The sequence below is a fragment of the Danio rerio genome, chromosome 10 (genome assembly GCF_049306965.1).
Source record: "Danio rerio strain Tuebingen ecotype United States chromosome 10, GRCz12tu, whole genome shotgun sequence".
Taxonomy (NCBI): Eukaryota; Metazoa; Chordata; class Actinopteri; order Cypriniformes; family Danionidae; genus Danio; species Danio rerio.
Genome location: NC_133185.1, coordinates 49,160,337 through 49,182,196, shown reverse-complemented (window position 1 = coordinate 49,182,196; position 21,860 = coordinate 49,160,337). Strand labels below are relative to the sequence as shown.

The following is a 21,860-nucleotide window of genomic DNA, read 5'->3' as shown; positions in this document are numbered from 1 at the left end:
AATTTAAGTTGAGTGAACATAAAACAAATAAGTTTTCCCAAAAACTCAAGAATTGTGTTGTTTCAGCTTAATTAAATAAGTAGTTTGAACAAACGGTAAATGTCATTTTCTGAGTGAACACTGTAAAAGATGATGGGTTTCACACAATTGATTTGTGTTGGCACAACTTAAAGACATTAAGTTAACTTAATAGTTTTTACAAATTTAAGTTGATTGAATATAAAACAGTTAAGTTGTCCATCTAAAATACCTCAATAATTGAGTTGCTTCAGCTCAATTTAAATAAGTATCTCATTTTTGTGAGTGTAAAAACTGTTGAGCTTCACACAATTGATTTGTTAAGACAACATGAAGGAATTAAGTTAACTTATTAGTTTTTATACATTTAAGTTGATTGAACATAAGACAAGTAATTTGTTCCCTTTGAAAAATCAAGAATTTTGTTGTTTCAGCTTAATTTAAGTAAGTAGTTTGAACAAACAGCAAATGTCATTTTTGAGTGTATGCTGGAAAAGATGCTGGGTTCCACACAACGGATTTGTGTTAGGGCAAGATTAAGTTAATTAATCAATCTTTATGACTTTAAGTTGATTGAATATAAATCTCTTCAGCTGTCCCTCTAAAAACCTCAATAGTTGTGTTGCTTCAGTTCAATTTAAATAAGTAGTTTAATGTCTTTTTGGAGTGTATACTGTGACAAATCCTGGGTTCCACTTGATTTGTGTTGAGACAACATGAAGAAATCAAAATAACTTACTTGTTTATATAAATTTAAGTTGAGTGAACATAAAACAAATAAGTTGTCCCAAAAACTTAAGAATTGTGTTGTTTCAGCTTAATTTAAATAAGTAGTTTGAACAAACGGCAAATGTCATTTCTGGGTGTACACTGTAAAAGATGATGGGTTCCACACAATTGATTTGGTCTGAGACAACATGAAGGAATTAGGTTAACTTATTAGTTTAAAAAAAAATTAAGTTGATTGAATATAAAACACCTCAGCTGTCCCTCTAAAAACCTCAAGAATTGAGTTGCTTCTGCTCAGTTTAAATTAGTTTAATGTCATAATGTTTTTGTATAAACTGTGGCAAATCCTGGGTTCCACACAATTTGTGTTGAGACAACATGAAGGAACCAAGATAACTTACCTTTTTATATACATTTAAGTTAAGATGTCCATCAAAAAATCTCAATAATTGTGTTGCTTCAGCTCAGTTAAATAAGTAGGAAATGTTTTGGAGTGTATACTGTAAAAGTACTGGGTTCAACACAGTCCAGTTGTGTTGAGACAACCAGAAGGAATTAAGTTAACTTATTAGTTTTTATAAATTTAAGTTGATGGAACATAAACAATTAAGTTGTTTAATTGTTAACTGAAGTTGACTAAAGTGCTGAACATAGGACAGGGTTAGAAATGAACTTTTTTACTTGGTAGCACCGGTGCTCCCAACTTCAAAAATTTAGGAGCACCAGAAAAAATTTAGGAGCACCAGAAAAAATTTAGGAGCACCCATTGATTGAGCACCGCTGCTAATTGTATTTTAAGGGATTTATTGTATTTTAAAACAACATCAATTAGGACTAACAAAAACCAGAAAGAACTATCTAACTAATGCTGAGATGACATTGATATTTGTGTGCAATAATTCCAAAATGAATGTCGAATAAATATAAAATAATAATGATGATGAAAATGACAATAATAGTAACAATGAATTACATTTGCCATCATCATGCTGCCTTGAATGTGCTTGAATACAAGTTGTCTGCTATAAAAAGTCTGTTACTTTATGAAAAATAAATGTATAGTTTGCATCAAACAAAAATGAAGCATTGCAGTAAGAAATATTTATTTTGTACTGCTTTTTATATATGCATGTCAGTTTAATAAATAATATTTCTGCTACAAAACAAACAAAAGATTATAATAAATAATTCAATTCAAGGCTGAATGCTGCAAAACAGTCATCAGTAACTACATAAAAAAAACTAATAATATACACCTTAAGAAAGAATAGACAAAAGAAAGTAAGTAAAGTCTCACTTCTATCATTCTTTAAAAGTTTTGGTTTCAGTTTGTGTCAATTTAAATGTTCAGTCTGAGCTGATTGTCATTTTTCTGTGTTTGTGGAAAGCAGGCGATTCAGCCGACCCAATTTATGAGCAGGTTGAACAGAGTTCTGACCACCGGATGCGCCGCAGTTTCAGTGTAAACTTAGTAAAGGCGAGATCTTTGGCGATGATGTGTACAGTATTAGATTTGACTTTTAGCGGACATTTGCGCTGAACACGCAGTGAATGCAACGCATCGAGATTCGGGCGCCTTCTCCGAAAAGCACGTACTCGATTGATCTCAGCTGGCGGATCAATATTCACCACATGTCCTGATCGCTCTCATCTGCGCCTCAACTTTAGGTGGGGTTTGCAAACCTGCATGCTTTAAGTTTTCACTCTTCAGCCAATTGCATTTCCAGTGGTCATAAAAGCTCCTTCCCTGTCATCTGACAGCGGAATACCTTGAGTGATTGACGGCGTATATAAACCAATATAGCGGCAGAGAAGAGCGATTCAAGGCAAGGCAAGGCAAGTTTATTTATATAGCACATTTCATACACAGTGGCAAAGTGCTTTACATAAACAAAAATAAAAGAAACAAGTAAAATAAATAAATAAGTAAATAAATAAATAAAAACAAATAATAAAACAGCACATTTTTAGAAAAAATCTAAACAGGTCGCACTACAACCATTATATGCAGTCGCACTAATGCTGCCAGATATATTATGAGGTCGCATAGATTAATTTTCGGGTGCATATGCGAGCAAAATGGTCGCAATTTCGAGCCCCGTAGGAGTACTAAAGACAGAGAAGAAAATAAAACGGAAAAGCAAACAATTAGTAAAAGCAATTTAAAAAGTTGCAATCAGGAGTATTAAACGCGAGGGAAAATACGATTTAGTTTGAGTTTCAATTTTATTGGACAACTGTATTATTATTATAACTAATAAGTATTATTATATATTTTTTATTTGCACTTTATAATAATGTATTTAATAACATTAACTAACAATGAACAGTACTTCTACAGCATTCATTTACTAATGTTATTCAAATCCAAAGTTGTGCTAGTTAACATAAGTTAATGCACTGTTAAGTTAACAAGAATTAACATCGATGACTTTATTTTAATTAACTGATGTTAACAAAGATTAATAATTAATAAATGTATTGATCATTCGTTAGTACACTGTAAAAATATATGATTAATAAGTCATGAAAACATATGTTTTTAGTTAATTGTAACTTATTAAACTAAGTTAAACGTCCTCCAGCTTAATTTTTGGAGTTAAGCAAGCTATTAAAAATAAATTGCAGATTTATGTATGAATGATTGTGAGAAGGGTGACTTAGTGGCGAGAAGGTCGCTGGTTTGAGCCACAGCTGGGTTAGTTGGCGTTTCTGTGAGGAGTTTGCATGTTCTCCCTGCGTATGCGTGGGTTTCCTCCGGGTGCTCCGGTTTCCCCCACAGTCCAAAGACATGCTGTACAGGGGAATTGGGTAGGCTAAATTGTCCGTAGTGTATGAGTGTGAATGACAGTGTATGGATGTTTCCAAAGATGGGTTGCAGCTGGAAGGGCATCTGCTGCGTGAAACATGTGCTGGATAAGTTGGCGAGTCATCCCGCTGTGGCGACTCCGGATTAATAAAGGGACTAAGCTGAAAAGAAAATGAATGAATGTGAGATATAGGAGCTAAACAGAAATGAACCACTTGTTTGATAAACAAAGTCTCTGGTACTGTAAAACACAACCACTAAAAGACATATCAAGTGTTACTTTACAAACTGTGCTGTACATAATTCATATAATCATTTGCATGCCGTTCAAAATACTACTGAAATAAATAAACGGCATAAAAGCTGAATATATACAGTTGAAGTCAGAATTATTAGCCCCATTTTTATTTTTTATTTTTATTTTTCCCAAATGATTTTCAACAGATTCAGGAAATTTTCACAGTATGTCTGATAATATTTTTTCTTCTGGGGAAAGTCTGATTTGTTTTATTTCGGCCAGAGTAAAAGCAGTTATTAATTTTTTAAAAACCATTTTAAGGACAATATTATTAGCCCCTTTAAGCAAATTTTTTTTGATAGTCTTCAAAACAAACCATCGTTATAGAATAACTTGCCTAATTACCCTAAGCTGCCTAGTTCACCTAATTAACCTAGTTAAGCCTTTAAAGGGCCATGAAGCCCCCTCGTTTCAGCAGGGTGTTTCACACCTCTACTTTGGAAAAAGTCCAAAAAATGGGCGTGTCCAGCTCTGTTTAGGGGGGAGTGTCGGAGGAAGAAAAGAGGCATGGTGTGGGAGTGTCTATTTGGGCACGCTGACTTTCAGAGTCAAAACACACAGACACACTGGGGACAAAGGGACTGTGTTTACATGGACATCTGTAGTTGAATTATTTGCCAAATGATTAAATGGTGGACTTTAACTGCAGTTTGGCTCTTTCATTCAGGGAATTCATTCATGTCCCTCGCGACAAACGAGATATTTGATTGGAGGATCTGCTGCAAGCGTGTATTTTTCATGCAATGTTTGATACCGCACGGCGAATGAGAGAAAAAAAAACTCAGCATTTCCCGGAAACTTAGATGCACACGGCAGGTAGCGTCAGAAAGCCGCTTGTGTTATTCCGGTCACTATATGCGGTGAAAACCCTACACGAGGTTAAAGTTTGGTTGTGGTGCTAACATGTTTACACTCGGTGCAATAGTTAACTTAGTTCGATACGAACAAACTGAATAAACAAAGAGCACTGGACGCTCACTTACCAAACCTGTAGAGACAGGACAATCACCAGCAACTAGAGCCGCGTCTTTATTAAGAGGAGACTACAAGCGTGACGCAGCTTCAAAAATTCGTTTCAAACCGGAAGTACGAATTTGCTTGAAATACCGCAAAAACAACCAATTTACAATTTTTAGTGAAATATAGGTGTCCTAATAGTGTTTTTAGCAGTGTGGGACACATATACCACTGTCAACAGCTCAAACACATGTGTTTTGGTGTTTCGTGACCCTTTAAATGTCTCTTTAAGCTGTATAGAAGTGTCTTGAAGAATATCTAGTCTAATATTATATGCTGTCATCATGACAAAGAGAAAATAAATCATTTGTTAGCAATAGATTTTTAAAGCTATTATAATTAGAAATGTGCTGAAACAATCTTCCCTCCATTAAACAGAAATTGGGGGAAAAATAAACAGGGGGGCGAATAATTCTGACTTCAACTGTATATTTATAAACACATAATTATGCAAGTGATTAAATGAATTGAATGATGGGTTTAAAAATCTGTGTGGGCCTTTTACTAATAAAAGTAGGATTTTGGATTTAGACTAGTTTCATAATATTTTGACTATTTGTAATTTCTATGCATTTCACATGCTTTCAATACGTATAAAGCAGATGTTGTAAATTCAATATTAGACAAAATATAGATCATCTTTAGATGACCAATGGAAACCTATGACAGAAAAGCAACAGAATAACCATTAAAACTCGATATGCTTGAGACCTGATATACTGTAAGTTTACTAAATGTTTTGCTTCTGTTGTCTTTACTTTAAGGCAAGTTCATCTTCTTCACATTGCCTTGACAAACACCCTCAGGCTGAGAGAAACTAACTGAACTAACAGCTCATAGAAAAACACAACATCAAGGCCAAACCGTACAGGAGATAACAGAATAGTAATGCGTTTAGTTTAGATCACAATCAGTGATGGGGAAGTTGCTACAAAAAAGTAATTAATTACTAATGACATCATCAAAATTGGATTTAAGTGGCATGGTGGCTCAGTGGTTAGCACTGTGGCTAGCAAGAAGGTCACTGGTTCGAGTCCTGGCTGGGTCAGTTGGCATTACTGTTTAGAGTTTGCATGTTCTCCATGTGTTGGCGTGGGTTTCCTCCGGGTGCTCCGGTCCACAGTCCAAACAACGACTTAAATCTGAGCCAAACAGTATCAAAACACAAAACATTTCAAAGCAATGGCTAGGCATGGGCCGGTATAAGATTCTGACGGTATGATAACCTTGGATATAAATATCACAGTTTCACAGTATTGTGATAACTGCTCTAAAATAAGATCTTTTTAAATGTCTGTGTAAAAAAACAAAACATTTTTAATACTTTAGAGCAGTGAACATGTCAGGATATATAATTAAAATTAATCATTGGTTTCAAAAACACAGATTTCTTTACAATTTAAAATGCCATCTTTGTATATCTTTTCTGCTAAAAACAAAACAAAACAAGCAAAAAAAAAAAAACACTAATAAAAAAGTCTTACACATACCTTAGGAACAGTACAGCAGAAAATTTGGATGGTTTTAAAACCTTGAGTTTTCCCAACCACAGTATACCTCAAAAATGGTTAACATCCCATGCCTAATTGAGAGTTAATTTCTCGCAGCCCACCTGCAGGATTGCTCTCAACCATGGCCCACCGGTTGAGAATCCTTGTTCTCCCTGGTGAAAAATCCAGCTTAAACCAGCCTAGGCTGGTTGGCTGGTTTTAGCTGGTTGACCAGCCTGGTTTTAGAGGGGTTTTGACCATTTCCAGGCTGGTTTCCAGCCATTTCCAGCCTGGTCTTAGCTAGTCAGGCTGGAAAATGACCAGCTAAATCCAGCTAAAACCAGCTTGACAAGCCTGGTTTAAGCTGGGCATAGCTGGGTTTAGCTGGTCATCTCCCAGCCTGACCAGCTAAGACCAGGCTGGAAATGGCTGGAAACCAGCCTGGAAGTGGCCAAAACCCCTCTAAAACCAACCCGGTCTACCAGCTAAAGCCAGCCAACCAGCCTAGGCTGGTTTAAGCTGTTTTTTTCAGTAGGGGAGTCTTTAATGCAAGGTATGGCTGTGGCTAAAAGACAAGTGCTTAACAATTGGACATCACATTTACATCCCTCATTCCAGAATTGATATCTTTTTCAGATAGAGAGACAGATTTTTGAAGACTCCATAAGAACATTTGTGCATACTTGGGGTCAATTTCTTGATTTATTTGACAAATCTATAACTCAAGAGCAATCCAGTGAGCCCTCTGAGGATTAAGTTATATCCCCTCTCTAGTTTTGATTGTATGTTTTGTGACTATGATCTGCGTTTGTTTTTGTCTCTCTTCTTTTTTGTTTTTTTATATTGTCTTTTGTATGTCTACAGTACGAGCCAATGTTTGTTCTAAATATAATTAACTTTAAAATAAAGTAATTTAAGAAAAAAAAAAGATTTAAACTGTTCATTAGTAGTTATAAAGTAGGATCTTATTCTACATCCCTAACCCTACCCACATCCTAAACCCAACTGGTACCTTACTAACTATTAATAAACAGCTATTAGTAGTTTATTAAGCTAGCAGTGTTCGTTAATTGTTTGTTTGTGATCTAAACTGAAGTGTTATTGAACAGTGTTATTCCAGAGGAATTGGAAAAGCTATTTTTGCAGTCAAACATAATTACGACAAGCCCGGGCACGTGCTTTTTGTGTGAATGTGAATCTGAAATGAGTTTGACTATGCAAACATGTCACTTTGCATGAACAAAAAGTCAAAATAAGCATGCAGAAACACCTGATTCAGGTGTGCATTCATGTATGTATGTGTGTATGTGTGTATGTATGTATATATGTATATATGTATGTATGTATGTATGTATGTATGTATGTATGTATGTATATATGTATATATGTATGTATGTATGTATGTATATATGTATGTATGTATGTATGTATGTATGTATGTATGTATGTATGTATATATGTATGTATGTATGTATGTATGTATGTATGTATGTATATATGTATATATGTATGTATGTATGTATGTATATATGTATGTATGTATGTATGTATGTATGTATGTATGTATGTATGTATGTATGTATATATGTATGTATATATGTATATATGTATGTATGTATGTATATATGTATGTATGTATGTATGTATGTATGTATGTATGTATGTATGTATGTATGTATGTATGTATGTATGTATGTATGTATATATGTATGTATGTATGTATGTATGTATGTATGTATGTATGTATATATGTATATATGTATGTATATATGTATGTATGTATGTATATATATATGTATGTATGTATGTATGTATGTACTGTATATATGTATGTATGTATGTATGTATGTATATATGTATATATATATATATGTATATATTTATATATATGTATATATGTAAATATATATGCAAAAAAACTCTCCTTAAATGGACATTTTTCTCAGTAAATGTTCAGTAAATTCACCTTCATGGCAAATAATATTCTTTGCATTGCCATTACAGTGAAAAAACTGAACACAAACATAGGATGCTAAGAAAAATGCTCATTATATATATATATATATATATATATATATATATATATATATATATATATATATATATATATATATATTGTTTCTAGCATAAGAAAATAAACATTAATATTAACTAGAACAGAAAGAGTACAAAGGCCATTTCACAATACACCAAATGTCGGACAAATCATAATGCAATATTGTCAAGAAAGCATAAGAAAAAAAAAAGATGATAAATCACTTACAGAGACGTGTTTAGGCTCCAAAACTCAACATATGTCAAACCAATCCAGTCCAAAAAGAGTTAAATTAATCAGTATTTTTGGTCCAAACTGTGATCCCGATCATGCCTGATCAGACTTGTGGATATATTTTTTATGCGTAAACAATATTTGTGACATTTATGAGGTTGTCTTCTGTAAATCTTGAGAAAATGGATGATTACTCCATAATAAGTCATTGCTAACCTCAAAATTGCAAAGAAAGGACGTTCGTAGGAAACACTTTTGAAACTGTGATGAAAAAACTCCCTGTTTGAGTGAATAGATTGCAGATTAAACTCATCAGAATTCTGTTGCAAATATATATATATATACATATTTTTGGTCACACTTCACATTAAGGTTTCTTTAATGCTACTTAATTTATTTACTAACACAAACTAATAATGAACAATACAGCAATTATTAATCACAGTTCAGCATTTACTAATGCATTATTAGCATCCAAACTCATGCTTGTAAACATTAATGCACTGCAGTTAACATCAACTAACAGTCAATGGCTTTATTTTCATTCAACTTTAACAAAGACTCTAGTAAATGCATTGATCACTGTTTGTCCATGTTAGTAAATGCATTAGTAAAGCAACCCGTGTTACCATATTTTTTTTATTCTGTGGCAGAAACCTACTTCTTTAAATAGTCAAATAGAAACACATGCGTGGCTCCTGTTTTGAGTCATAAATGTGAAACCCATAACAATAAATCAAGTTTTACTCTAATAATCACTGAAATTTAGCAGCATTTCTGTATGCAAAAGCTCAATCTTCAATATTTCCTATAGCAGCCGCAGACAGAGAAGCAGAAATATTTTGATCACACTTCACCATGAGGTTTCATTAATGTTATTTAATATATTTACTAACACAAACTAATAATGTACCAAAACGACACTGTAAAATATATATATATATATATATATATATATATATATTTTTTTTTTTTTTTTTTTTACAGAAAATATCTCAAAATTTTTTAAAATGACAAACAATCTCTCTAAATTAACAGTCTGACTTTCATTTACTTTATCATTAAAGACAAACTACTGACATTTTTGTTTTTTATACAGGGAAATTACAGTATTATTTATACAGTATTTTTTCAGTTATTTTAAATTATATTCAAAAGTCCGTAAAAATTACAAACAATATCTTTAAATTAACAGCTTGACTGTTATTTAATGTGCTATATAATTAATGAGAAATTAAAGCAATTTGTCTGTTTTATACAATAAAATTGCCGTATTATTTACCGTGTTTTTTTCCATTTTTTGAAGAACATTTCAATTACATAAAACTAAAGTTATAAATTGGGTCCCACTTTATATTAAGTGTCCTTGACCTTAACTACTATGTACTTACATCAAAAAATAAATACAATGTACTTACTGTGTTCATAATGTGTTTGAGAACACTTGTGGTGCTCTTGAGTTGGGATAGGGGTCGGGTTATGGACAGGTTTGGTGGCGTGGGTAGGTTTAAGGGTGGGTTAAGGTGTAAGGGATGGTCAACAGTGTATTTATAAATGTAATTACAAAAGTTAACAACAGATGTAATTACATACATGTATTTAATCAAGCATGTGCACAGTAAATACATGTATTTACACAATAAGTACATTGTAACAAACTATTAATTCCTGTGTATGTACATATTAGTTAAGACTACTTAATATAAAGTCGGACCATAAATTGTAATAACTTGCTTTGTAAAAAAAAAAAAAAAAAAAAGTTGAAATAAATAATAAAAAATAATAAATCTACAGATATGTTCATTAAAATTTTTTACCGAAAATCACTGTTATTTTTTTGTAAAACACTTATTGTCTAACTTTATTGAACGCATTTATTTGATCGTAATAATTTAGGAATAATCTATAATCTAGGTATAATCTAGAAATAATAATCTGTCTGAAAAATCCCTTTTTTACTTTTTTTTTTTGTTTTTTTACAGTGTAGTACAGCAATTATTAATCATAGTTCAGCATTTACTAATGCATTTTTAACATCCAAACTCATGCTTGTAAACATTAATGCACTGCAGTTAACATCAACTATCAATCAATGGCTTAATTTTCATTAACTTTATTTAAGACTGCAATAAATACAGTGTTTGTTCATGTTAGTAAATGCATGAACTAATACAGCCTTATTCTAAAGTGTTCCCATAATATGTTCCTAAAACCTACTTCTTTAAATAGTCAAATAGAAACACATGCGTGGCTCCTGTTTTGAGTCATAAATGTGAAACCCATAACAATAAATCAAGTTTTACTCTAATAATCACTGAAATTTAGCAGCATTTCTGTATGCAAAAGCTCAATCTTCAATATTTCCTATAGCAGCCGCAGACAGAGAAGCACACAAACACCTCAGGATCATACAGGAGCTCTCTTTACTCCAGCGCAGGTCTGGACTTGACAAAGACTTTAGGTATGGAGCTCCTGCACCGTCTTTGTCATTAGATTTTATTGAGCTTGGTCTGCGATGCAGAAGTGTGCATGTTTTTGTGCTTGTTTTAACACTTCCATATCAGTTTCCTATAGGAGAAATGACTAGTAGTAATAATAAACGGCAGACAAAAGAGCAAACTACTCGCTCTACAAACAAGTGTGCTCATGACTACACATGCAAAAGTAGAATAATACAGCACAGGTCCGATTGCAATATGAAACAGCAGAACGAGCTGTGTTTGACGTCTGAAAATCAATGGAAGTGTATTAGAGCGGAGGTGTCAAGCTGAAAAAGAAGCACTAGAGTAAGCAGCGCAACCAAAAGAAAAGCTATGACCTGAAGAGATTAGATTGATAATTTATTAAACAGATAAACACAAATCAATGATTCTGATGTTTAGCTCATGTTTGGGCCAGCACAGAACACTAGCGGAGATGTAAAATGAGAATATTTACAAATAATAGTGAAGTGTTCCTTTAAACAGATCATGTTTCCAATCTTACAGCATTACCTCTACTATAAGTGTTACGCAGATCCCCTGAGGCTCTACAGAGAACCACAGACTGTACTCATTTAAAGGGGAAGTTCACCCAAAAACGGAAATTCTGTCATCATCTGTATTTGTATGTAATATGTTATACTCATCATATTTCTAATGATATAACACAAAAGAAGATATTCTGAAGAATGCTGCAAAAAAAACAGCCATTGACTACCATGGTATTTTTTGTTCCTATACACTACCTGACACAAGTCTTGTCTCCTATTCAAGTTTTAGGAACACAAATAATAATTGACTTCTAGTGATAATTGGAAAAGTGGCTTATATGAAAGGTAAAGGCCTCTAGATCAGGGGTTCTCAACTGGTTTGGCCATGAGACCAACATTTTTACATGGTCATCAAGCCTCGACCCAAGTTTTTAGGAACTATAATATAATTTTAGGAATTATACTTAATTTGTATTTATTTGTCAACATAAACAAGCAGTGACAGATACATCATAAGAAATTCACCAAGACTTACAAATAAACTATTTTATTGCTGCACTCAAAAAAAAAAAAAATTGTTGAATGAACATGATTTAATCGTGGCACGCTTTATGCATCTAATCCAATCAAGTAAACCTGAACTGCTTTGAACATGTTGTATGGACACAAAGCACATTTGTAGATAAAACATGGTTTCAATATGTCAGTCTAACTTCTTTGCAACTAATTGACTCAAAATGTTTGTATTGTGTTATTCTAATTAAAATGATTCTAATTTACTCAATGTAACACTAAAGCTTTACTTTAACAAAATTATTAAATCAGCTAGTAAATTTCTTGTTCAATATTGTTGTTTTAATTCATTCATTCATTTTCTTGTCGGCTTAGTCCCTTTATTAATCCGGGGTCGCCACAGCGGAATGAACCGCCAACTTATCCAGCAAGTTTTTTTTACGCAGCAGATGCCCTTCCAGCCGCAACCCATCTGGGAAACATTCACACACACACACTCATACACACGGACAATTTAGCCTACCCAATTCACCTGTACCACATGTCTTTGGACTGTGGGGGAAACCGGAGCACCCGGAGGAAACCCACGCGAAGGCAGGGAGAACATGCAAACTCCACACAGAAACGCCAACTGAGCCGAGGTTCGAACCAGCGACCTTCTTGCTGTGAGGCGAACGTGCTACCCACTGCGCCATTTTTTAAATGACAATACTATGATTTACTAAGATTTAAAATTAAGTAATTCAACACAAAAAGGACAGAAAACATGTTATATATATATTTATAAATATTTTTTTTTATTATAGCCTTTAGCAGGCACCAATCACATTTAAACAAATTTCTGATACAAAATGTTATATAATATCCAAAATTGTAATATGTAATATAAAATGTATAAGAAACATTTAGCCAACAAAATAACCTCGGCTCTTAAGAAAACTGATCCCCAAGCAATTCCTGTAGGACGTTAACATCATTTTTTTTACCAATTGAGTTTAAACAGCTTTCTTCACTTTGGTACTCCTATTCAAAATGTAAAAGTATAAAATGTATAGGAAACATATAGCCAACAACATAACATGCATAACATTCAAGCTCTTGGGAAAACCAATTCCCAAACTGTGCCGAAAACACGCGGTGATACTTCTTCGTATGGTGACATCCACACGCACTACCGCCACCTACTGATATGCGCGAAGTGACTCTCCAGAGTGAGGGTTGTCGATTTGAAGCGTCTCAGTCTCATTGAATCAACATGTTCTGATCAAATTCATTTGATTATTTCTTGATTCAGTTCCAAATAACATGAATTAATCATTTAACATACGTAAACTTGATTTGTTCTTTTCAATCTGACAAATTGTTATTTTGTAATTGCAATACATGCCTAGTTGATTTTTTTGAGTGTGTCATTTAATAAAATGGATCAAATTATAGACATATTACAAAGTAAAAACGACAAATACTGTTAATAATAAACTGTTTATAAAACATGTTTTCTGGTTTCTAAATGTTGTTTATATTTAGAAGGTTTCATGTTCTCTAATGAGAGCACCTCACTACATATGACACTCTGAGGCTTTAAATCGTTTTTGTTGTCAATATACATATATACATACTTTACATGTTTGGGGTCGTACTTGCGCTTCACATGTAAAACGGTAGGGTTGTCTCACACGCATTTCAAAATAAAAGTCCGGTATAAGCAAAATAAGTAAAAAATGTAACTTTTGTTGTTTTTTTTTTTGACCACACACTCCGCGACCCACTGAAAATGTTCCTGCGACCCACTTTTGTGTCATGACCCACCAGTTGAGAAACACTGCTCTAGATTTTGCTTATTTGAGCACAATTAAATCTGATCATTTCTTGATGTTGACTGATTTGATGAGGACAGTGCGGTCTGACTCTGCTCAGACTAAAGTCTCATCACTGAACAGAAATAATGTCCTGTATAGAGTATAAAGTCCTGCTGCAGTGGAGACAGAATGAATATTGTGTCTGACTCCATCATGAGCTTGGAGGACTGCATCCATACATCTCTGACATGACTCAAATCACTGATTAATAAAGTCATCTGGAATGAAGAAGAAAGCCTTCAGCAGGACTCCCAGAGTTCATCAAGAGTCTTTGTGTTCATCTTCAAGACCTCCTCCTTCATCTTACCCCAGACATGCTCAATAATGTTCATATCTGGTGCCTGGGCTGGCCAATCCTAGAGCAGCTTTGCTTACAGGAGCTTTGATGTGGAGGCTGAAGTATGAGGAGCGCTATCCTGCTGGAGAATTGTCCCTCTCCTGTGGTTTGTAATGTAATGGGCAGCACAAATGTCTTGATACCTCAGGCTGTTGATGTTGCAGATCTCTCGCACGCCCCCATACTGAATACAACCCCAAACCATGATTTCTCCTTTACCAAACTTGACTGATTTCTGTGTGAATCTTGGTCCATGCTGGTTCCAGTAGGTCTTCTGCAGTATTGGTGATGATTGGGATGCAGATCAACAGATGATTCAACAGAGAAATCCACCTTCTGACACTCTTACACATCATCAACTAGAAGTCGAGTTATTATTTGTAGCTCTTACAACTGGGATCAACCACAAGACTTTTGTCAGGTAGTGTAGATGTCGATGGCTTTTTTCCAACATTAATAATGAGAATAACTCTAACATTCTATAGTCTAACATTCTTCAGAGTATCTTCTTCTTTGTTAAACAGAAGAAAGAAGTTTAGAACCACTTGAATGTGAAAGTGTAAGTGAACGGTGAGGGCGATGGTACCTTCAAAAGCTGTTGTTTAACAGGAAGTTGGCTTGTAACTTTAAATACCGCAGTGTGAACTGTTGCATCTTCCTGTTGAACTTCTCAACAACTTACACAGAAAGTTGGAGGCATTTCTTTTATGTATTTGTGTTTAAAGAACGGATCTGTGTGAGATATACTTTTGCTCAAAATACAAGGAGATGCATCTGAATGACCTCTAATGAAAATAAATAGTTTGAGGTGTCACTGTTTCCACTTCATGCAGGGTCTTGAACTTGATTTGATTGAACATTACCTTGATCTTTAACCTATAAACGCTAACACGACTATAAAAAACATCCTGCAAAAGTCATAATTATGATTATTTAAAATGATTATAAGATGGACATCTTTAAATTGTTACTAGTTTAATAATTTAAACAGCAAGGAGGTCGCTGGTTCAAGCCTCGGCTGGGTTAGTTGGCATTTCTGTTCGGAGTTTGCATGTTCTCCCTGTGTTTGCAGGAACAAGAAAGAAAATACTGCAAATATAATAGAAAATATAAAAATGATACAAAACTAATTGCATTATTGATTGTAACTTTTTGTAATTACTAAATGGAAATACACTGACCGGCCACTTTATTAGGTACACCTGTCCCACTGCTTGTTAACGCAAACTTCTAATCAGCCAATCACATGGCAGCAATTAATGCATTTAGGCATGTAGGCATGGTCAAGACGATCTGCTGCAGTTCAAAGCGAGCACGTTTGGGATGTGGTGGAACGGGAGATTGGCATCATGGATGTGCAGCAAATCTGCAGCAACTGTGTGATGCTATCATGTCAATATGGAGCAAAATCTCTGAGGAATATTTCCAGTAGCTTGTTGAATCTCTGCCATGAAGGATTAAAGCAGTTCTGAAGGTAAAAGGGGTCCAACCTGGTACTAGTAAGCTGTACCTAATAAAGTGGCCGGTAAGTGTAAAAAGGTCTCCTTAGAATAAATAGTTTCCAAGAAATCCTTAATTCTATATATTATTATTGTCATATTGATATATTCAACACAGGCTCATTCTGAAAATGTACCCTTATATACATTTCTAGAGAGCGCCAAATATGTCTCAGGAGCTACATATTTTTGCAGCTTTTGTATTCGCAAATCCACAAGAGGGTGCTGTGTATGCTTTTCAGATCTTAAATTTGAGACTGCCATTCGTGCGTGCTGTTCTCACGTAAATTCACCAGAGGCTTTTTGGAAGCGTTCTTTACCAAACTCGAACTCCATCACTGTGGTCAACTCCTCTCTGCGTCTCAAATCCGCCGATATACATTTCGAGCCACCTCCTCAATTTATTGTTACAGCTGTTGTTATTTTTATTATTATCATTATTATTATTATTATTATTATTATTATTACCAGCATGAGTATATTATAGTTATCAAGTTAATAATCTATCATACATATATTTAATATTATTCTTCCATGTCGGTTTGTATAATTCATAACTAGCATTGATATAGTGTTTTCTTTTTTTATTTATTTAGTTTTTATTATTTATTTATTTTTTTTGCTTATTCTCATTGCTTTGTTTGCTGAACTTTATTTATTTTATTTTATTTTTCACTCTTTTTGTTTCTTTTCTTTTTCTTCGATTCCTCCCCTTCATTTTCTGTTTTTTAATTTTATTATTTATTTATTTATTTATTTTTATTATTATTATTTTATTAATTTTTGTTTATTATTATTAGTTTATTTTCTCTTTTCCTCTCTTTCCCCTTCTACTTACTACTTACTACTATTATTATTATTTATTATTATTGTTATTATTATTATTATTATTATTATTATTACTTGTCCTCTCCCTGATTTCCCATCCTCCCCTTTCCTCGACATCTTTGTCATAAATGGTATTACTTTTATTTTTTGTTATCATTATTATTATTACTGTTCTGACTTGTCCTGTTATCTTTTCATTATCATTATTACAAGTATTTACACCATTATCATTAGTAAGGTTGAAGTTGTTGTAGTTGTAACGGTAGTAGTTGTAGTAGTAGTAGTAGTAGTAGTAGTTGAAGTAGTAGTCATTGTAATAGTATCGATTGTTATTGAGTAATTGTTACGGAGATTATAGAAGTTGTAGTTCATGTAGTAGTAGATGTCATTGGTATAGTAGTAGCAGAAGTAGTAATGGTGTGGTAGTTACAGTAGTAGTAGTAGTCGTTGTTGGTAGTAATATCAGTAGTAGATGTTGTTGATGTAGATGTAGTAGAAGTGATTGTAGTAGTAGTAGTAGTAGTAGTAGTAGTAGTAGTCGCAGTAGACATTGTAGTGGTAGTCGTTGTAGTAGTATCAGTATTAGTAGACACTTTAGTAGTAGTAGTCGTGGTTGTAGCTGTAGTAGAAGCAGTAGTAGTTGTAATATAAGTAACTTTCTGTAGTAGTAGTTGGTGTAGTACTTGTGATTTATTATTATTGTTGTCAGTTATTACTGTTGTCCTTTCTCTCTTTTTACTCTCATATTTACTATCATACATTAATAAGCATTGTTGTTACTCCCTACCTCTGACTGGTTTCTTTCTATATGTTTTATTAATATCTGTGACACTTGCTTCATTTATTGACTGTTATTGTTCCTAATGTATGGACTCTGACCTGTCCACCAAGTTACCTTTACATGCATACACACACTCACACGCACACACTCACGCACATACCAGTACCTGACTATATTGTTGATGTTTTTGTTTTGTTTTTGTTTTGTTGGTTGCTTTGTATTTGTTATCTGTTGATGTTTTCTTGTATTTGTATGATTTTTGCATATTCTAATAAAAAAAAACAAAAAACAAAAAAAAACAATAAACAAGAATAACCTGTAAAAAAAAAAAACATTTCGAGCCACTGGGCAAACTGGTAACAGCAGAAAAGCCGTTCATATGGAGATAAGCGGTCAGCTGGTGAGCGAGAAAAGGAACGGCATCATACCGCCCCGTAACGTTCATTTTGCCAACATAATTCCTGATCTCCAGAAATGCATACAGGGCTACGTTTTCAGAATGAGCCAATGTTGGATATATTATAAACTTTTTTTTTTTTTTTTGCCAAATTGCAAAGCCCTAAAAAAGTCACATAAATCTGGAGCATTTTACTTTTTAAATCACATTTTAAGCTGAGATTTATTTGCACATTATTTGCCAGAGATTTACATTAAATGCTTGTAGGACAGACATAATACTAAAAATTGTTATAAATAAAATAAAAGAACAGCAAATTTCACACCAGAGTAGAGGTCTGCATTAATAAATTTTCAAATAAAGCGCGGGAGCGATCGGTAACAGGTTTAATTTGGGGTGGGAGCGGGCTGTCTAGCAATATCGCGCCCGACTCCCGAGCGGCATGCGTATGTGTGTGTAAATGAAATAGCGCGATGCTGTGTTTAGCTTGTTTGTTGCTGTGTGTATGTGTCAAAGCTCTCTCGCTCTCATTCGCGCGCGCATACACACACACCTCTCATTCGCGTGTGCGCGCTAATGAGAGCGAGAGAGCTTTGCCTGTGTGTGTGCTTGGTGCTTATGTGTGTGTGTGTGTGTGTGCTAGTGCGTGCAAATGAGAGACAGAGCCAGAGAGCTTTGCCTGTGTGTGTGCTTGGTGCTTATGTGTGTGTGTGTGTGTGTATGCTAGTGCGCGCAAATGAGAGACAGAGAGAGAGAGCTTTGTCTGTGTGTGTGTGCTTGGTGCTATGTGTGTGTGTGTGTTTATACAGACAGCTTGTTATAGGCTGTCTGGACTCTGTAAAGCTGGGTGGTTTTCGGTTTTGTTCTCCCCCAGCTCTTTCCAGCGGGATCGGGCGCGGCGGATAGAAAACGGGGCGGGTCGGGCAGCGGGACAACAAATGCTTAATATAAGTGGGAGTGGTCGGGTTCGGGCTAAAACCTGGCGGGTGCGGGCGGGAGCGGGATTCAAAATTTAGTCCCATGCAGATCTCTACATCAGAGCTTCATAACTCATACCAGAGCGTCATTACTTAATATAAAAATAATAATAATAATAGTAAAACATTTGACAGCCAATCAGAAACCTGCTTTACAATGCTTCACATGCTTTAAATAATCAAACACTGTGCACCGGTGCAGGTAATAAATATAGCTGTGGTTATATTTTATTTATAAGTTATCATCTAGGTGTGAATGAAGTATTAATCATCTATAGAGTAGATGTGTAGGTGTTTGAGCTGTGACTCTCAGTTTCAGCAGACGAGGAAGTGAAAGCTGTCCTTCATTATTTTTGGATGTTATTGAGACGCTATTGAGATGTTATCTCAGTGAAATGCCATGAGAAGATAAATATTGTTTCTCTAAATATCAGTGAGCCATGAGCACATTACTAACACACACCAGGATGTGTTCAGGGGAATCCCCAATATAATAATGAATATTCTTAATTTTTGACAAACTCAATATTGTCATTAAACAGGATGTTAAACACTGCATGTCTAAAAGAAATGCAAATCACCTGAGTTCAGCTGACACTGCAAACACATTTAGCGTTGACAGAAAAGTGTTTTTGACCTCATCGCTTACTCAAGGCTGAAAAAAGGAAGTGTTTTCTCAGTGTGTGTTGTGCCAAATATTGCCGTGTGTTTATGTGACATAATTTGTGGTTTTGTTTTCTGATGCCCCAAAATGTTAAATTCCATTTTATAACTCGTTCCGCACCACTGGCACCACAAACATTAACTGTTCCTCTAATCATTTACTCGTTATGAAGAGATGTGCTTATACTTCATTAATGAGGACCTGATGACTTACTGAAGTATGGATACTGTAGAGAACACCTTAGCAACCACATACTGTAGAACACACCTTAGCAACCATATAGAATACACCCTGAACACTTTAGCAACCCCATACTGTAGAACACACATAAGCAACAACATACTGTAGGATACGCCTTAGCAACAATATACTGTAGGACACACCTTAGCAACCATATAGAATACACCCTGAACACTTTAGCAACAACATACTGTAGGACACACATTAGCAACAACATACTGTAGGATACACCTTAGCAACAACATACTGTAGAACACACCTTAGCAACCATATAGAATACACCCTGAACACTTTAGCAACAACATACTGTAGAACACACCTTAGCAACCATATAGAATACACCCTGAACACTTTAGCAACAACATACTGTAGGACACACATTAGCAACAACGTACTGTAGGACACACCTTAGCAACAACGTACTGTAGGACACACCTTAGCAACAACGTACTGTAGGACACACATTAGCAACAACGTACTGTAGGACACACATTAGCAACAACATACTGTAGAACACACATTAGCAACAACGTACTGTAGGACACACCTTAGCAACAACATACTGTAGGACAAACCTTAGCAACAACATACTGTAGGACACACATAAGCAGCAACATACTGTAGGACACACCTAAGCAACAATACAGAACACACGCAGAACACCCTAACAACCCAATACTGTAGGATACACCTAAGCAACCTCATACTGTAGAACACACCTTAGCAACCATATAGAACACATCCAGAACACTCTGTCAACCCCATAATACACAATATACCCAGCAACCATATAGAACACCACCAAAAACACCCTAGCAAACTTACAATTGAACACATCGCAACCACATACTGTAGTAAAGAACACATCAAAACAACAATATAAAACACACCCAGAAAACCCTAGCAACCTCATACTGTCAAACACACCTTAGCAACACTATAGAAAACACCCAGAACACCCTAGCAACCCTGTATTGTAGGACACACCTTAGCAACTATATAGAACACACCCAGAAAATCCTAGCAACCCTATACTGTAGAACACACCTTAGCAACCACATAATTTTAAACAAAACTTAGCAACTATATAGAACACAAAACACCTTAGCAACCCCAAACCATAGAACACACCTTAGCAACCTTATAACACACTCAGAACACCTTAGCAACTACAAACTGTAGAACACAGTTTAGCAACCATATGGAACACAACCAGTACACTTTAGCAACCACATACTGTAGAACATACCTTAGCAACCATAGAACACATCCAAAACACCCTAGCAACCCCATACTGTAGAAAACACCATAGCAACCTTAGAACACATCCAGTTCACTTTAGCAACTATATACTGTAGAACATACTTTAGCAATCTTAGAACAGCCAGTACACCTTAGCAACCACATTCTGTAGAACATACCTTAGCAACCCTAGAACACACCCAAAACACCTTAGCAACCCCATACTGTAGAACACACCTTACAAACCTTAGAACACACCCAAAACACCTTAGCAACCCCATACTGTAGAAAACACCATAGCAACCTTAGAACACATCCAGTACACCTTAGCAACTATATACTGTAGAACACACCTTAGCAATCTTAGAACACCCAGTACCCCTTAGCAACCACATACTGTAGAACATACCTTAGCAACCATATAACACACCCAAAACACCTTAGCAACCCCATACTGTAGAACACACCTTAACAGCCTTAGAACACATACAGTACACCTTAACAACCACATACTGTAAAACACACCTTAGCAACCATAGAACACACCCAGAACACAAAAACAACCGTTTATTATAGAACACACCTTTTCGTGGCTTTTTCCATATATTTATCCATATAGAACACACCAAGAACGCCCTAGCAACCCCATACTGTACATCATGCCTTAGCAACCACATAATGTAGTAAACACCCTAGCAATCATATATAAAACAACCAGAACACCCTAGCAACCCCATACTGTACATCACGCCTTAGCAACCACATAATGTAGTAAACACCCTAGCAATCATATATAAAACAACCAGAACACCCTAGCAACCCCATACTGTACATCACGCCTTAGCAACCACATAATGTAGTAAACACCCTAGCAATCATATATAAAACAACCAGAACGCCCTAGTAACCCCATACTGTACAA

The 21,860-nt window shown here is 34.9% G+C and overlaps 1 protein-coding gene across 5 annotated transcripts in view; it reads left to right on the top strand.

Moving 5' to 3' along the window:
- Positions 1 to 21,860, top strand: part of mctp1b (multiple C2 domains, transmembrane 1b) — a 107,080-nt gene that overhangs the window by 41,175 nt on the left and 44,045 nt on the right. The gene's annotated exons all lie outside the window — the stretch shown is intronic.